This window comes from Macaca thibetana, chromosome 16 (genome assembly GCF_024542745.1).
Source record: "Macaca thibetana thibetana isolate TM-01 chromosome 16, ASM2454274v1, whole genome shotgun sequence".
Lineage (NCBI taxonomy): Eukaryota > Metazoa > Chordata > Mammalia > Primates > Cercopithecidae > Macaca > Macaca thibetana.
Window position 1 is genome coordinate 36,702,585 of NC_065593.1, and position 14,840 is coordinate 36,717,424.

The 14,840-nt window shown below is 40.5% G+C and overlaps 1 protein-coding gene and 1 pseudogene across 1 annotated transcript in view; one reads left to right on the top strand and one right to left on the bottom strand.

The window, feature by feature from the left end:
- The window catches only part of RNF43 (ring finger protein 43), a 67,445-nt gene that overhangs the window by 17,973 nt on the left and 34,632 nt on the right, over positions 1-14,840 (top strand). The gene's annotated exons all lie outside the window — the stretch shown is intronic.
- On the bottom strand, positions 3,334-3,861 carry LOC126939439 (40S ribosomal protein S15a-like; annotated as a pseudogene).

Consider the following 14,840-nt stretch of genomic DNA (forward strand, 5'->3'; position numbering starts at 1 on the left):
GAGAAACTACCATTTCTCCCAGTTGCTTTTTCCTTTTCCAGAAATGTAGGTTACCCTACGGTCACCAGCATTCGCTCCGTGATTAGGCAGTTGTTTTGTAGGCAATCTGACATCCTAGATAAGAACTTCTTTCCTTTTAAATATCAGAGTGTTTCTTGGGTTCCCTCAGGGCAGAGTTACTTCATTATCTTCTAACTTATGTATAACTGGATGCCTTCTAACCTAGGAACATAATTTCTATCACCAATCAAATAATTAAGACAATATGCCCACCAAATGGTGCTCTTTGCACAGGATTCATATGTAATGATATAATATGATAATAAGGCATAAAAGGTATTCTAAAATGAGGAGCAACATCCTACAGTGAAAAGTGTTCTCAGTAGACTTGTATTTTAATCTCAGTGCTGATCCTTCTTAGCTTTATGACCTAAAGGAAAATTGCTTAACCTCTTTGAGCTTGTGGCTTCCTGAGTAAAATGGGAATAATAGTAATAAATGGCCTGACTACCTGAAATGAAATAATGTGTGAGTGTTGTCTTTGAAAATGGCAAATGTTAGGTATTATTAATAATAATAATAAAAATAATTAAACTTGAGCTATTCCTTATTCACCTAATTACTATCAGAAATATTACTAAGTGTGAAGGTTATTGATTTAGGCTCAGTCAACCTATTTGCATTCAATTTGGCATCAGCTTAACACAACTAAGCAAGGCTATATTTTTAATGTAGCCAAAAGGACAAGGCTTTAGCTTCAAAATTTTGTGGGTCAAGGATGTTGATTAAATATTACCATAATGTAGTACAGGTAGCCTTAGTGGTTTAAAGAATGACTAATAGTGTATGAGTTCTGGGGTGAGAACTTAAGACCTGTTACGGCCGGGCGCGGTGGCTCAAGCCTGTAATCCCAGCACTTTGGGAGGCCGAGGCGGGCGGATCACGAGGTCAGGAGATCGAGACCATCCTGGCTAACACAATGAAACCCCGTCTCCACTAAAAATACAAAAAAATTAGCTGGGCGTGGTGGCGGCGCCTGTAGTCCCAGCTACTCGGGAGGCTGAGGCAGGAGAATGGCGGGAACCCGGGAGGCGGAGCTTGCAGTGAGCCGAGATCGCGCCACTGCACTCCAGCCTGGGCGACAGAGCGAGACTCCGCCTCAAAAAAAAAAAAAAAAAAAAAAAAAAAAAAAGACCTGTTACTGCCTTGCTTGTGGTACGGTGAATCACTTATCTGCCCTGGACCTTTGTATGAGTGCCTATTCCATATCGGTAACCCCATTAGCTTCCTTTCATGATCAGTGAGGTGATCACTGACACAAAGCAGCTGCTGTCTAAGTTTTTATTTATCAGATTCTGAGGGATCCTAGAATCACATTATATATCACTCTTACATCTTCCCTTTTTGAAATTTTAGAGTATTTTAAAAATTGCTGCTATTGGCCGGGTGCGGTGGCTCATACCTGTAATCCTACTACTTTGGGAGGCCAAGGTGGGTGGATCATGAGGTCAGCAGTTAGTTCGATACCAGTCTGACCAGCATGGTGAAACCCAGTCTCTACTAAAAATACAAAAATTAGCCGGGCGTGGTAGTGCGCAAGTGTAATCCCAGCTACTCAGGAGGCTGAGGCAGGAGAATCACTTGAACCTGGGAGGTGGAGGTTGCAGTGAGCTGAGATGGCGCCACTGTACTCCAGCCTGGGCAACAGAGTGAGACTTTGTCTCAAAAAAAAAAAGAAAAGAAATTGCTGCTACTCTGGTACAGTTGCTCAGAATGCTGATGCTTCAACTTCTGGTGTGTAGCTTGAAGCCATGTTTTTAAGGACCAGAAGGGAAGGAGTTCAGGATTGTGAAGGGGACTACTTTACCCAGTTCATTATACTGTGCTGGTCCCAACATGTTTTTTGAAACTCAGCAGATACGATTCTATAGCCTGCTTGGAAATTATCCCACAAGTCTCTGAGACTCTCAATTCCCTATCTGAGAAGAATCGGATCAAAGTAAGAATAAGCAGAGTTTTTGTCATAGCATCTATCAAATATTTGTGTCCCTGAAAAAATTTTCAGGTAAAGACCATCCTTTGAGCCTTCTCAGAGACTAACAGTCTGCAGTATAAAAAAAATCTGTGTTCAGTGTTTTGTAACTTTACCAATTTGAAGTCTCTTCCCAAAATAAGTAAATAATGGGATAAAGGTAATTACGGGTTTCCTCATCTTTTCTACTTACCTGTTCCCTGTTATGATTAAACACACACAGCTTATAACTCTTTTGGAAACAAACTGAATTACCATTATTATCCTTTCAACACTTGCATGGTATTATAATTCATTTCAATCACCAGTACAACACAGTGGGAGTTAGGAGACCAGTGGGGTGGCAGGCGGGGGTGGGGGAAGACCTGGAGAAGGGCAGACATTTTCCTTTTTATTGGCTTTGGGAAGCCGCCTTCCTCTCCGAAGGCACTTCTTGGGGAAAACTGTTTTCTTCCCAAAGCCTAATAAAGATTAGTAAGAGATGTCTGCAAAGAATTAGAAGCTTTTTGAAATGAAGGCAAGGATAAACATTCAGTATCACTGTTATTATCATTAAAAAGGAAAGCCCAGCATGTGATGTTTTGGGTCACTTCCAGCGGCCTCGTTTGATGTTCATGGTTCCTTTTTTGACCTTTACCTCTTGATATCTTTATACATTTATTGAGGCTATTGGACAAAGTCTTGAGATACTAAGCAATACAGTGCTAAGAATGAATGATTGCTAGACTCCATTTCTATGGGTGGAATTTCTGAAAATGTGTTTTTGTCCTCAGATACCCCGTTGTTCCAGTTTGGCAATATTGGTGGCAAAGTTAATTTAATATCTGATCACTTGAGTTTTTATTTCCTATTCTGTACCTTAGCCCAGAACCAAAGTTCTATAGGATACTTTTCATTAAATAAATAACTGGAATTTTTCTGTACTGTGCTTATTAACCAGAGATACATCAAAAAAGAAGCAGATGTAATGAACCTAAAAAGCAAATAAGAACTTCCCAGGGACATTGTAAGTTTAGCCCAGTCTCTTATACTTTAGAACATAAATTATTTCATGCCAAAAATGACCATAATGATATCCTTGTAGTGTAGACACCAAGTAAAGGCTAACTTTTGTTCAACATGATGTATTTAGGCAGGAAAGTGTACCAATACATTGAAGAAAGGATTTCAACAGTACAGATTGAATTTATAAGGACTTCCTGGTCTTCAGAAAGGTAAATAAATCACTGTCAACCTAAAAGGAAGAAGCTGAGGCAAAATTAATGTAAGTGGAGAGCTTATTTGAGCCAAGTTTAAGGATTGCAACCCCAGAGCCTAGATTCAAGTTGCCCTGAATATACACTCTGATTAGCAGCAGTTACAAGTGGATTTTTAGTTTTATTTTATTTTATTTTTTTTTCCGTGAGGCATTTTATTTGTAAATATATATATTACATCCCTAGAAAAAGAATCCCAGGATTTTCCCTCCTGTGTGTTTTCATCTCGCTTCTTCATGGTCCATGATGCCAGCTGAGGTTGTCAGTAGAATGAAACCAAACTGGCGGGATGGAAGCAGATTATTCTGCCATTTTTCTAGATCTTTGAGTTGCACATCAAATCTGGGGCTGATCACTCCACACTTGTTTAGCCTGCCTGTGAGGTTCACAACAATTTTCCCAGCTCTGTGATCAATGATTTCAAATTCGCCAATGTAACCATGCTTCATCATCAGTGAGAAACCGGACGATGACTTTGGAGCACGGCCTAATAGGCACCTGGCGTTTGCCTCTCTTTTCGGCATTGTTGATGCTCTTGAGAGCATCGGCTAGGACATTCATGCGCACCGTTGTGGCGGCGCGGAAAGATGGCGGAAAGGGCACAAAGTGGATTTTTAAAAGCAAAAAAGAGGGATAGGGAGTGGGCTAATACCAAGTTGTTTGTCAGGAATTCTCATTGGTTTACAGAAATAACATTGATTAGTAATTGGCTATACATTGTTAAGCTATAGGGCATGGGTTATAGTGTCTGGTGTGGCATTATTAGATTAATCTATAGCTACTTGTGGCAATAGCAAGCAGTTTCAAGAGATGAATAACATAGCCTAAAGTGAGAAGTAGGACTTGATTGCGGTCTCATTTTAATGTCTCTCTGGGCCTGATAATTAAAAGGACTTGCATTCCTCATATAAAAGCTATTTTCTTTTCTCATCACAAGCTTTTTGTTTTGTTGTTGTTTTTTTTTGAGACAGAGTCTCAGTCTTGTCACCCAGGCTGGAATGCAATGGCACGATCTCAGCTCACTGCAACCTCCGCCTCCCAGGTTCAAGTGATTCTCCTGCCTCAGCCTCCTGAGTAGCTGGGATTACAGGCACCTGCCATCATGCCCAGCTGATTTTTGTATTTTTTTAGTAGAGACAGGGTTTCACCATGTTGGCCTGGCTGGTCTCGAACTCCTGACCTCAGTTGATTCTCCCGCCTCGGCCTCCCAAAGTGCTGGCATTACAGGCATGAGCCACCATGCCTGGCCAAAAACTTTTATTATTACTTAACGACCTGTGCTAATCAGAATATCCTATTCTGTAATTGGCAGTTGTATTTGAGAATTAGGTAGAATTATCTCGTTTCTTTTAATGTTTTTGGTCTTTCCTTCTGAGTTTGTGGGGTTGCTGTGTTTCATAAAAAATGGCACATTCTTCATAATCCTAGTTGATGAATTGTTTCACATTTTAAATGTTTATCCTGTAATAAAGTTTGCTTGTACACACACATTTATTTTTCACCCTCTAGGTTTTCAGTGTTTTTTTTTTCTTTCTTTCAATCTCTACCCTGATTTCTGCATTCCTGCATACACACAGTGTTTTGTTTTTTGTTTGTTTTTTAATTTCTAAGCTTAGCTATCATCAAATAAAGGTAAGCTAGAAAATCAAAACCCTGAATCTTTCCATCAGAACCAAAGGAACTCAGCAAGTTCTGAAGGAAATTGAAGTTGAAGATTGTGTATGTCATACCAACCACTGATAGAGAATTATTTGAAATTAACATCATATTTGATTTTATACAAAAGCAACTACTATGGTAGGGTAATATGTGTGTGTGTGTGTGTGTGTGTGTGTGTGTGTGTGTGTGTGTGTGTACATAAAGGATAAAAAATGTTTAGGTTAGAATGAATATATCTATATATTGTATAGATGTATTCCATACATATATACATATTCCACATTGTATATAGTCTATAGAGAGAATATTCTAAATCCTCATTTTCAGTCCTTTAGAGGAAGCTGCTAACTCTAAGCAAACCTCAGACCAGTCTCTAAAAATATCTTGCTTTGAAGACCCTGAAGCCAAATTAAATATGTAACCTTTGAAATTTTGTCTGTTGAGAGCATGGTTACAAATAAAATGGATAACCTTAGGACTGTACCCGCTCTGTTTTTTCCCCCCTCAAGTCCGCTCTTCCGCTCATTATTTTAGTTAATTGTACTTAGTGGAAAACAGTTAAGTTTGACCTCCTCACAGACTGACCTCTTTCCCTCTGTTTCAGCCTTGTCTGAGGCTTGTCTGTTTCAGCATGTGGGATCTGAGTTTTTTTCCTGTTAAATGGTTGCGGGCTCATCTCTCCTCAGTTGTGTTGACTATGTTGCCCCTTAAGAATTTTAATCTGGCCGGGCGCGGTGGCTCAAGCCTGTAATCCCAGCACTTTGGGAGGCCGAGACGGGCGGATCACGAGGTCAGGAGATCGAGACCATCCTGGCTAACACAGTGAAACCCCGTCTCTACTAAAAAAATACAAAAAACTAGCCGGGCGAGGTGGCGGGCACCTGTAGTCCCAGCTACTCGGGAGGCTGAGGCAGGAGAATGGCGTGAACCCGGGAGGTGGAGCTTGCAGTGAGCTGAGATCCGGTCACTGCACTCCAGCCTGGGCGACAGAGCGAGACTCCGTCTCAAAACAAAACAAAAAAAAATTTTAATCTACATGATGGTCCTTCTGTTTTTTGTCTCTCATTTTCATTTTTGGGTTATTTGAAAATCCATGCCCACTATCAAGTCAAACGTTTCTTCTATCAACAGTTGTTATCATTTCCATACCCTCCATATCATGTCAGTCTTTTTTAGGTTGGGATTTTGACGAGCAGGCCTGTTCCCTCCTATGTCATATGCTACACCAGGTTCACTGTCTATATTTCAATAAGTGTGATAAAATAATCATCATTTTGTTGAATAAGTTGGTGTATTGCTGCTGTTGTTCCTCTGAAGACAGTTTTCTGCAGGCTACATTAACAGGCAGTGGAAATACATGCCAGGCTACATCCTAACGGTTGTGTCTTCCCATCAGAAAAAGATCCTTTTTTCCCCTCCCTGTCAAATGAAGGCTTAGATTTTAGAGACAATTACAAATTACAGAAAATGAAAGAGAAGAACTGAAATCACAGCATCTGTGGTTTTTCTCTATCCTTAATAGTGAAGCAGCTTCTTAGACAATTTTATTGTAATATGTTGATAAAATGTTTATAGTCATCCCTTTGCAGTTTGTTTAGAAAGTAGTTTCTAAGCAGCAGTTCCTGCATCATCTATAAACTTTTAGCTAGAGAAACCACCTTTCTTTTTCTCAGGCTGCAAAAGCAGTCTACTCTTTTCTTTTAGTTTAACACCTGATCTTTATAGTGAGGGACTAAGTTACATGATCTTTCTTCCAAAAGAGTATTTCTCAGATATTTGTGTTCTATAGCTTTCTGATTAAATTGCCATAATAATAGAATTACTTATTACTCAGTCACAGGGAACTCAGTCACAGGGAACTGTGAGTATTTCTAGGAGTTCAAGTATACACAATAATAAACTGTCCCTCATAAAGGGGCGTAAGGGGTAACTTCATAGCTATTGCTATGGTAGTGGATTTGGATACATCTGACTATGGAACCAGATCTCTGATCAGAAATAGTTTGAGTTGTATATACATTTAAAGCTAGGGAACTTAACATCACATTATATTGCCTTGTATTGACAATCATGTTTCCATTATCTTTGGATAAGTAAGACATGCTTTGACAGACTATTTGGCTGTCTCAAAGTCATTCCCTTATATTTTTTTCCCAAAGGAATTTCAGATCCTGTTTAATATTTGCTAGTTTTGCTAGGTACTGAAGGCAGAAAGGGGTTGTAGTGATATCTTGTGAGGAAGGAAATCAGTGTTTCTTATCCATTTTCCATATACTGTCAATCTGTCCAAACAGACTTATTATATGGCAAACTGATAAAGAACTTCATTTTCCTCTCTATATACTTGCCTGCACAGCACCATGTTCCACTTTGGAAAGCTCTGTGGTGGAGTTTCAACTCTCTAGATAAGGTGGAATAGCTGAACCATTGTGCCTCCATAGATTTTCACAACCCTGAAAGTAACAGCAGTTGGGAGGATGAAAGAGGGCTATTTCCCACCCACCCCAAGAGTCCTAAAGTTCAAAGACACAGCTGGTGTTTCAATGGAGCCAGTGCATCTGGAGCAGCCCAGTTACTAGAGAGGTAACTATTGCGGGTACCCTTGTTGTTATTCTCGAAAGTATTCATCTAGGTGGCCCTTGCCCTTCCCTGTGAATCATCTCCTCAAGTCCCTCTACCCTTTTGTTGGCCTGCTTTGAACTTCTTGTGTGTTAATCTCTTTTACAAAGTAAGACCTCTAAGCATAGGATAGGAAGTGCTCCAGGTGTACTCTCACCCACGCTGTGTGAGGATTGTTGAACTATCTGGTTTCTGCATATTTCAGAAGTGCAGTGATATCGAAGTTCTTACTTTACTTGATTTCTTCTGTTTCTCTAATCACCTTCTAGATTATTTCTCTTCATGTGGATAATATTCAATGCTTTACTTTTCTTCATTATTCTACTTGATATCAAGTCATAGATAAGCCAAAGACATGTTCTCTTCTTTTTCTAAGGCTATCTTCTAGACGAGCATGCGGCCACATTCTAAGAGATTCTCTGGAATTTCTTCTAAAATTCACCATCAACGGATAGGGTTTCCTTTTGTAGTTTTACCTTTCAAAGCTTACCACTGACTCACATTCTTTCTTTCATTTTATTGCAACCAAGATTTCTAATTGTGTTCTAAAAATCAAACTGAACTCTTGTCTTTCCTCAGGAGAGAAGGGTATCCCCAGTAGAGAGGAGTCTAGGGAATGCTGGGAGCACTTCTCTGAAACAACCCAACCACATCCAATTCTGTTTCTTTTGGAGATGGAGTCTTGTTCTGTCGCCCAGGCTGGAGTGCAGTGGTGCGATCTCGGCTCACTGCAAGCTCTGCCTCCCAGGTTCACGCCATTCTCCTGCCTCAGCCTCCCCTCCCGAGTAGCTGGGGCTACAGGCGCCCGCCACCACGGCCAGCTAATTTCTTTGTATTTTTAGTAGAGATGGGATTTCACTATGTTAGCCAGGATGGTCTCGATCTCCTGACCTCATGATTCACCAGCCTCAGCCTCCCAAAGCGCTGGTATTACAGGTGTGAGCCACCACGCCCAGCCCTCCAGTTGTGTTTCTATTTAGGGCACTGCCCAAGTAAAATGCACATGAGTTATGATCTGTTGTAGAAAGCATTACAATGAATCTCAAATATTAGTCAGTTTCTTGACCTACATTGTAATCAAAATAGTGCAGTTGACTCTTGAACAACACAGGGATTGGGGCACTGACTTCCTGCACGTCAAAAATCTGCATATAACATATGATACCCCCAAAACCTAACTATTAATAAGCTACTGTTAACTAGAATCCTTACTAATAACAGTAGACTAGCATATTTTGCATGTTTTGTGTATCATATACTATGTTACAATAACATAAGTTAGAAAAAAGAAAATATTACTAAAAAAATCATAAGGAAGAGAATTTCTTTTTTTGAGATGGGGTTTTGCTCTAGATGCCCAGGCTGGAGTGCAGTGGCACCATATTGGCTCACTGCAACCTCCGCCTCCTGCTTTCAAGTGATTCTCCTGCCTCAGCTTCCCAGGTAGCTGGGACTACAGGCATCTGCCACAATGCTGGCTAATTTTTGTATTTTTAGTAGAGATGGGGTTTCACCATTTTGGTTAGGCTGGTCTCGAAATCCTGACCTGAGGTGATCCACCCGCCTCGGCCTTCCAAAGTGTTGGGATTACAGGCATGAGCCACTGCGCCTGGCCCAAGGAAATGTATTTGCTATTCATTAAGTGAAAGTGGATCATCATAAAGGTCTTCCTTCTCCTTGTCTTCACCTTACTAGGTTAAGGAGGGAGACAAGGGGTTGTTCTTGCTGTTTCAGGGGTGTCAGAGGCAGAAGAAGATACACGCAGTTCAAACCCGTGTTGTTTAAGGGTCAACTGGAATGTCAAGTGTACCTCCTCCTCAAGGTAGATAACCCAAAGAAGAGTCTTTTAACACGAGGGCCTATCCCCTACTACACAGGGTGGGTCACCAGCTGCTCCATAATAGCAACATTAACCAGCAAGTTAGGACAAGAGAATGAAACAACCATATCCAATTGAAGCTTCAAGGAAACACAAGGTACTAATGATTATTATATTCACATATGGATGAAAGAGCATGAATTACATCCATTGTTGCCAGAGTTTCTTGTGAGAGCATTTTGTGCTAAGTTATATGCTGTTCTCTACATTAGGCCATGTATGGAGATAAAGAAGCCATATAACCCCTCCCTAGGTTTTGAAGACAGGTATTCCGCTTTGAGAGAGCTGTTGTAGTGATAATAGTTTTGGAATGAGTGTGTAACTGTCTTACATGTTGACTTTAGATTTATATGTCTTAGTTGTAGGGACTGCCATTTATTTCCCTTCCATATGTATTCCAGAGGTCAATGGGTACTTAATCAATAAGAAGTAAAAATTACTATTTTCCTAAGCTTTTCCAGCATTATTTGATGATAAGTTCATTTTTTGGTCATTAACTAGCTGGCTTCCCGTTATATCTCATGATTAATATGAAGTATGTATTTGTGCGAAAAACATTTTGATAGTTCTTAAACAGATGCCGTTTAGTCTCTTGGGATTCACCCCAAAAAAGAGGTATTTTCTTAGCTCTCCCTACTTTATTTACTATTATTTTTGAAGTTTCCTACTCTGGTCCTGCTCTGTCCTGTCCTTAAGGTGATATTCTTTTACAAATTGTGTGCATATCCCTTGGGGGGAAGATATACTTTCCTCCCTCCTCTGATCACTGCCCCATAATAGTTAGTCCATTCTTCCAGATCCACTGTCTTAGGGGCTGCTTGTTCTATTATGTGGTATAGATTTCTGTTTCATCTTGAAGGTCGTTTTTCTACCCCCATCCTTTAGCTACCAGCTGCAAAGACTCTTACATACACCTCCTAAATTGCTTCGAAAGGAATCTGGTTCTGCTGGCCCCAGTTCTGACCTTGACCCTCTCCCCAGTCCTGCGTGGTCCTGGAAACTCAGTGTCCCCAGCACCTAATTCATGCTGATCCTCTGACTTTCTTGCTTGGCCTCTGGAGAGACAGAGAGCACATTCTGAACACTCCTCCTTTTGTGTCGGCATCTCTGTGAGGTGCTTTGGAAGGACTCCAGCCAGGCATGGAAGGGCTCTTTGATAATATCTGACGGGTGGGTAAGAATTTCGGGCACCTGGCCAAGATACACATTGCCTGTAATCGTTAACTCAGCCTGTAAACAGTTCAAACGGCACTGAGAGGCCGTCAGTTATTACATTAGAAGAAGCCTTTCATCTCTCTTGCTCAGAAGCCAGGGCGTCCAGCATTGGCCCCCACTGTGGTGATTGGAGCCATGGTACTCTGTGCACAGCCACCAAAGCCCAAGACATGCAGGGACACACAATGGAACCTGCTCCGAATGACTGACTTTCAAACTTTCAGCATTGGAGCAATAACTAAATCATTAATTTCCTTTTGTTCTGCACCTGGCTGATGCTGGAAGGAAAAAAATGTGTTGGACGGTGGGGAATGGGGGTGGTGGTGGAGAGGTGGGACCCCTGACCAGGAATAAACAGTGGCGAAGGAATTTTCTGAATTGGAAATTTAATTTTTCAGCTCAGTTTTCCAGCACACACTCATGTCTGAAAGCTCACCCCTCACCCTTTTTATTTGTCCCTCTGCTTTACGATCTTTCTAGGTTTGGTCCTTACTGTACTCCGTATCTCCAGTTGGCTTCACAATTACTCAGTATTACTAAACCCTGGTGCAGGGCACAATGCTGGGCCCCGGAGAGGGCCTGAAGGGGAGCATAAGATAACAAACATTCCTGCCCTCAAGGTGCTTACTAACGGAGCCCTTCAGATACTCTAGATACATACTAGAGAACTCTACCTTGAGAGTATACAGTGAGTTTCTACAGAACTTTACAATGAGAAAGAACAGCAGCGTGGACAGAAGTGATCAGGGAAACTTCATTCCACAAAAAACAAAAAGTTTCAGTCCTTTGTTTAAAATTTGCTTCTTTTCTTTCATGTTTCTCACCCATTTTCTTTTGCCTTTTTCATTAAATTCCTACTTTTGCTAAGCAATATTGAGTATTCTAGGCACTTAGTAAATGGGATCATTAAACCTCTTTTAGAATTTAGCTGAGGAGCTAGAATTTGAGTGTTCTGGTATCAAAGGATGGTGCAGGAAAGCCAAGTGCAACTTATTGTAAGCATCTTAATTTCAGAAGACCCTTTCCTGGTTACTATTTCTAAAGATGTTCATATGGTTTTAAGGCTACTGTTGCTGAAACAGTGTAGATTAGGCCATAGGTTTTAAATAGCAGGTGAAATAAAATCCTACACTCACCAGTATTCAAGGTGAGCATCAAAGTTGCAGGTTTTACCCTTTACACCAGAATCTCAAGTGTAAAGCAGCTAGAGTTTTTTGCTCTACAAAACAATATCTTAACATTTGCCTCACTTTCTTCAACTAAAGAAAAATGATAGGGCCATGTGACATTCTTCTAGAAAATTAAAAAAAGAAAAAAAAAGGATCTGCCTTTTATAACTTGACTGGGGCCCTCATAACTTATTAGTTAGAAAGCTCTGACCTCATGCGTTCTGTTTTCTTTGTTTTATATTCCGTTTTGCTCAGCTTTCGGGGGCACTGTTTTATTCCCTTTACATATTCTGGATTTGGGGTTTGTCTCGTTCCCACAATTCACATTTTCTTTGCTGATTCTGAATGTAGCTTTGGAGGAGCATGGATAAAATAAAAGAGTGCAGAGCTTGAGGATGAGGACATGCCGCCCTGCAGCCTGTTATGTGCTCTACTTCTGATTTACCAACTGCAGAGATGAGCAGTGTATCCTTTTTTTCGTCTAAGACAAGTAATACTTTCTTCCATGGAAAAAGCAGTAGTTCAATCTTAAAAAGAAATTAGGTCCTTTAGAAGAATTGAAGCACTAAGGCAAACTAAATCAAATTTTGTTACCATTTTGTCCAGCATTGTTATTTGTTCATGGTAAACAGGAGAGTAGTAATTTGAAAGCATGTGTTAGATCATATTTATGTAGTAGAATTATAGACATAAAGAATTTTAAGATACAAGAAAGCTTTGAAGCTTCTGCAGATGTTTCAGATCCACTCAATTCAATGCCCTGGTTAATACTGAGATCATATGTAAATTTAATAGGATGGGGAAATAATGGAGGAAGCCTCTGTTCTTCTACCTGAACGTAGAGCCTATCTTTTGGGAAATGACCAGTTTTGCATATTGGCCTCCCACTCTGGTGGCTTTCATTCTACATGTAGTAAGGAAACTGCCTAGAATTGTTTTGAACCCTGTTGATCAATAGTTAGCAAATTTTAGCATATACCAGAATCAGTTTCAGAAGGCTTGTCACTCAAATTCCAATTCCTATTTCAAACTGCCTTTAAGATTTAAATGTTCATTCCTCATTTAGTATATCAAGACTGACTTAAATTTTCCCTACCCTAACTTCTTTTTCTAATTTCCCCATTTTGTTAATGCAACATCTCTTTTCCAGTTCTCCAGGTTTAGAACTTTTAACTTCTCCATTTCCTTCATCCTTGTACTCCAATCTGTCAAGTACTTTTAACACTTCCTTCGTAATTTCTGTGATTCATTCCGTCTCCTTTTAACTATTACTACCAGAGTTCAAGCTCTCATCATGCCAGTACTAGATTACTGGAACTCTCTAACTGATTTTCCTACCACTAATTTTCTCTTCATTGCACTGGTTTACTCTGCTATTAAATTGTTCTTCTTACAGTACTGTTTTGATAATGAGATCCTCTTACGAATTTAGGATGATTCCTTTTCTGCATATGAGAGCAAGCTTTAACTCTCATCTTGGCATGCAGTAGCCTTTGTAATTTGATCCTACCTCAGCTATCCAAACTATCTTTGCAGATCTATTTTTTCAGTCAGACAAGTCTTCCTGTACCTTGAAGACTTGAGAGAAACTGCTCAAGAACCTTACTTTTTCTCTCACCTGGCTCCTGGTTTCTTCTCAAGTAAGCTCAGAAGTTTGAAAAATCCATTTGACAGATGCCAATGGACTAGATCCTGTGGCTATTTTTCTCCTGTCCAAATTCTGTCCTCTTTAAGGGTGAGCTTAAGATCCATCTCCTCGACAAATCCTGTAGGTCCTACTGGCTTTACCACACAATGTGGCCTTTGATACAATGTCATTTTGTACCACCATTTACTTTGTGAATATGTTATCTTCCCAATGAGACTGTACCGCCTGAGTTGGACCTAACAGTTTTGGGAAGAAGATAGGTGCTCATCAAATACTTGCTAACTAAGAGGCAATATTTCAGATCCATTCTGATGTACCTATGAGGGAAATCTCTGTGCATGCCCATCCAGCATTGCACTCAGTGGTCACATGAAGTGAGTCTCTGTTTCTTGACAGGGATCACTTGGGAGCCATTGATCTGCCCTGTCACAAAGGGTTTGGGGGAAACTATTGCGGCTGTCATTTTAGGGAGAAAGATGGCTCCAGAAACAGGTCCGATAATGCCCAGGCAAGGAATCAACTTAGTAACAGACAGCAACTCTAGTAGTTAGGTATTTGGCTAGGAAAGGGGCTTAGCCTCTGAAGTATTTCAGGTAGGTGTTGGCTTAGCAATTACATATGCTGCTACTTTCTGAGTTAAACCTGCCTAAAAACAAAAGTATGGCCTGATGACTGGGTGGTTACTCCTGTACCCTAAGAACTCATTTATAGGCATCTGCACAGAGGTACCCACCCGAACAAACATTAAGAAGAAGCAAAGGAAAGTGCCTGAAGCATAGTCACTGTGTCAACAGAAATATCAGATAAGGTGGTTTTATGGAGGGGGTGTGTGTGGTGCGGGGAAGAATTGATGCACCTGTGGTTGGTGATTCAGAAACTTGGTGCCACATTATATGGCACCATGAAGCCACCTTATGTCCCAGCCACCCCATGGTGGCTGATGTCATATAATTACCCATTTGCTAACTGGGCCAAGAGGAAATGTATTGGATGAAAGCCAGAGTAAGATAGTTATATCTTAGCTGAGCCATATTCAGAACTATTCAGAACTTTTTGGATCTCCTTTTGTTTCCAGTGAAGCCATTGTCATTGTCAATCTAATAGTAGTTGACTTTTATAGGTGTCTTGCACTTTTTTGTTTTTTTTTTTTTTGTTGTTGTTGTTGTTTTGTTTTGTTTTGTTTTGTTTTTAAGACGGAGTCTGTCTCTGTCGCCCAGGCTGGAGTGCAGTGGCACAATCTTGGCTCACTGCAACCTCCGTCTCCCAGGTTCAAGCGATTCTCCTGATTCTCCTGCCTCAGCCTCTTGAGTACCTGGGATTACAGGCACCTGCCACCATGCCTGGCTAATTTTTGTATTTTTAG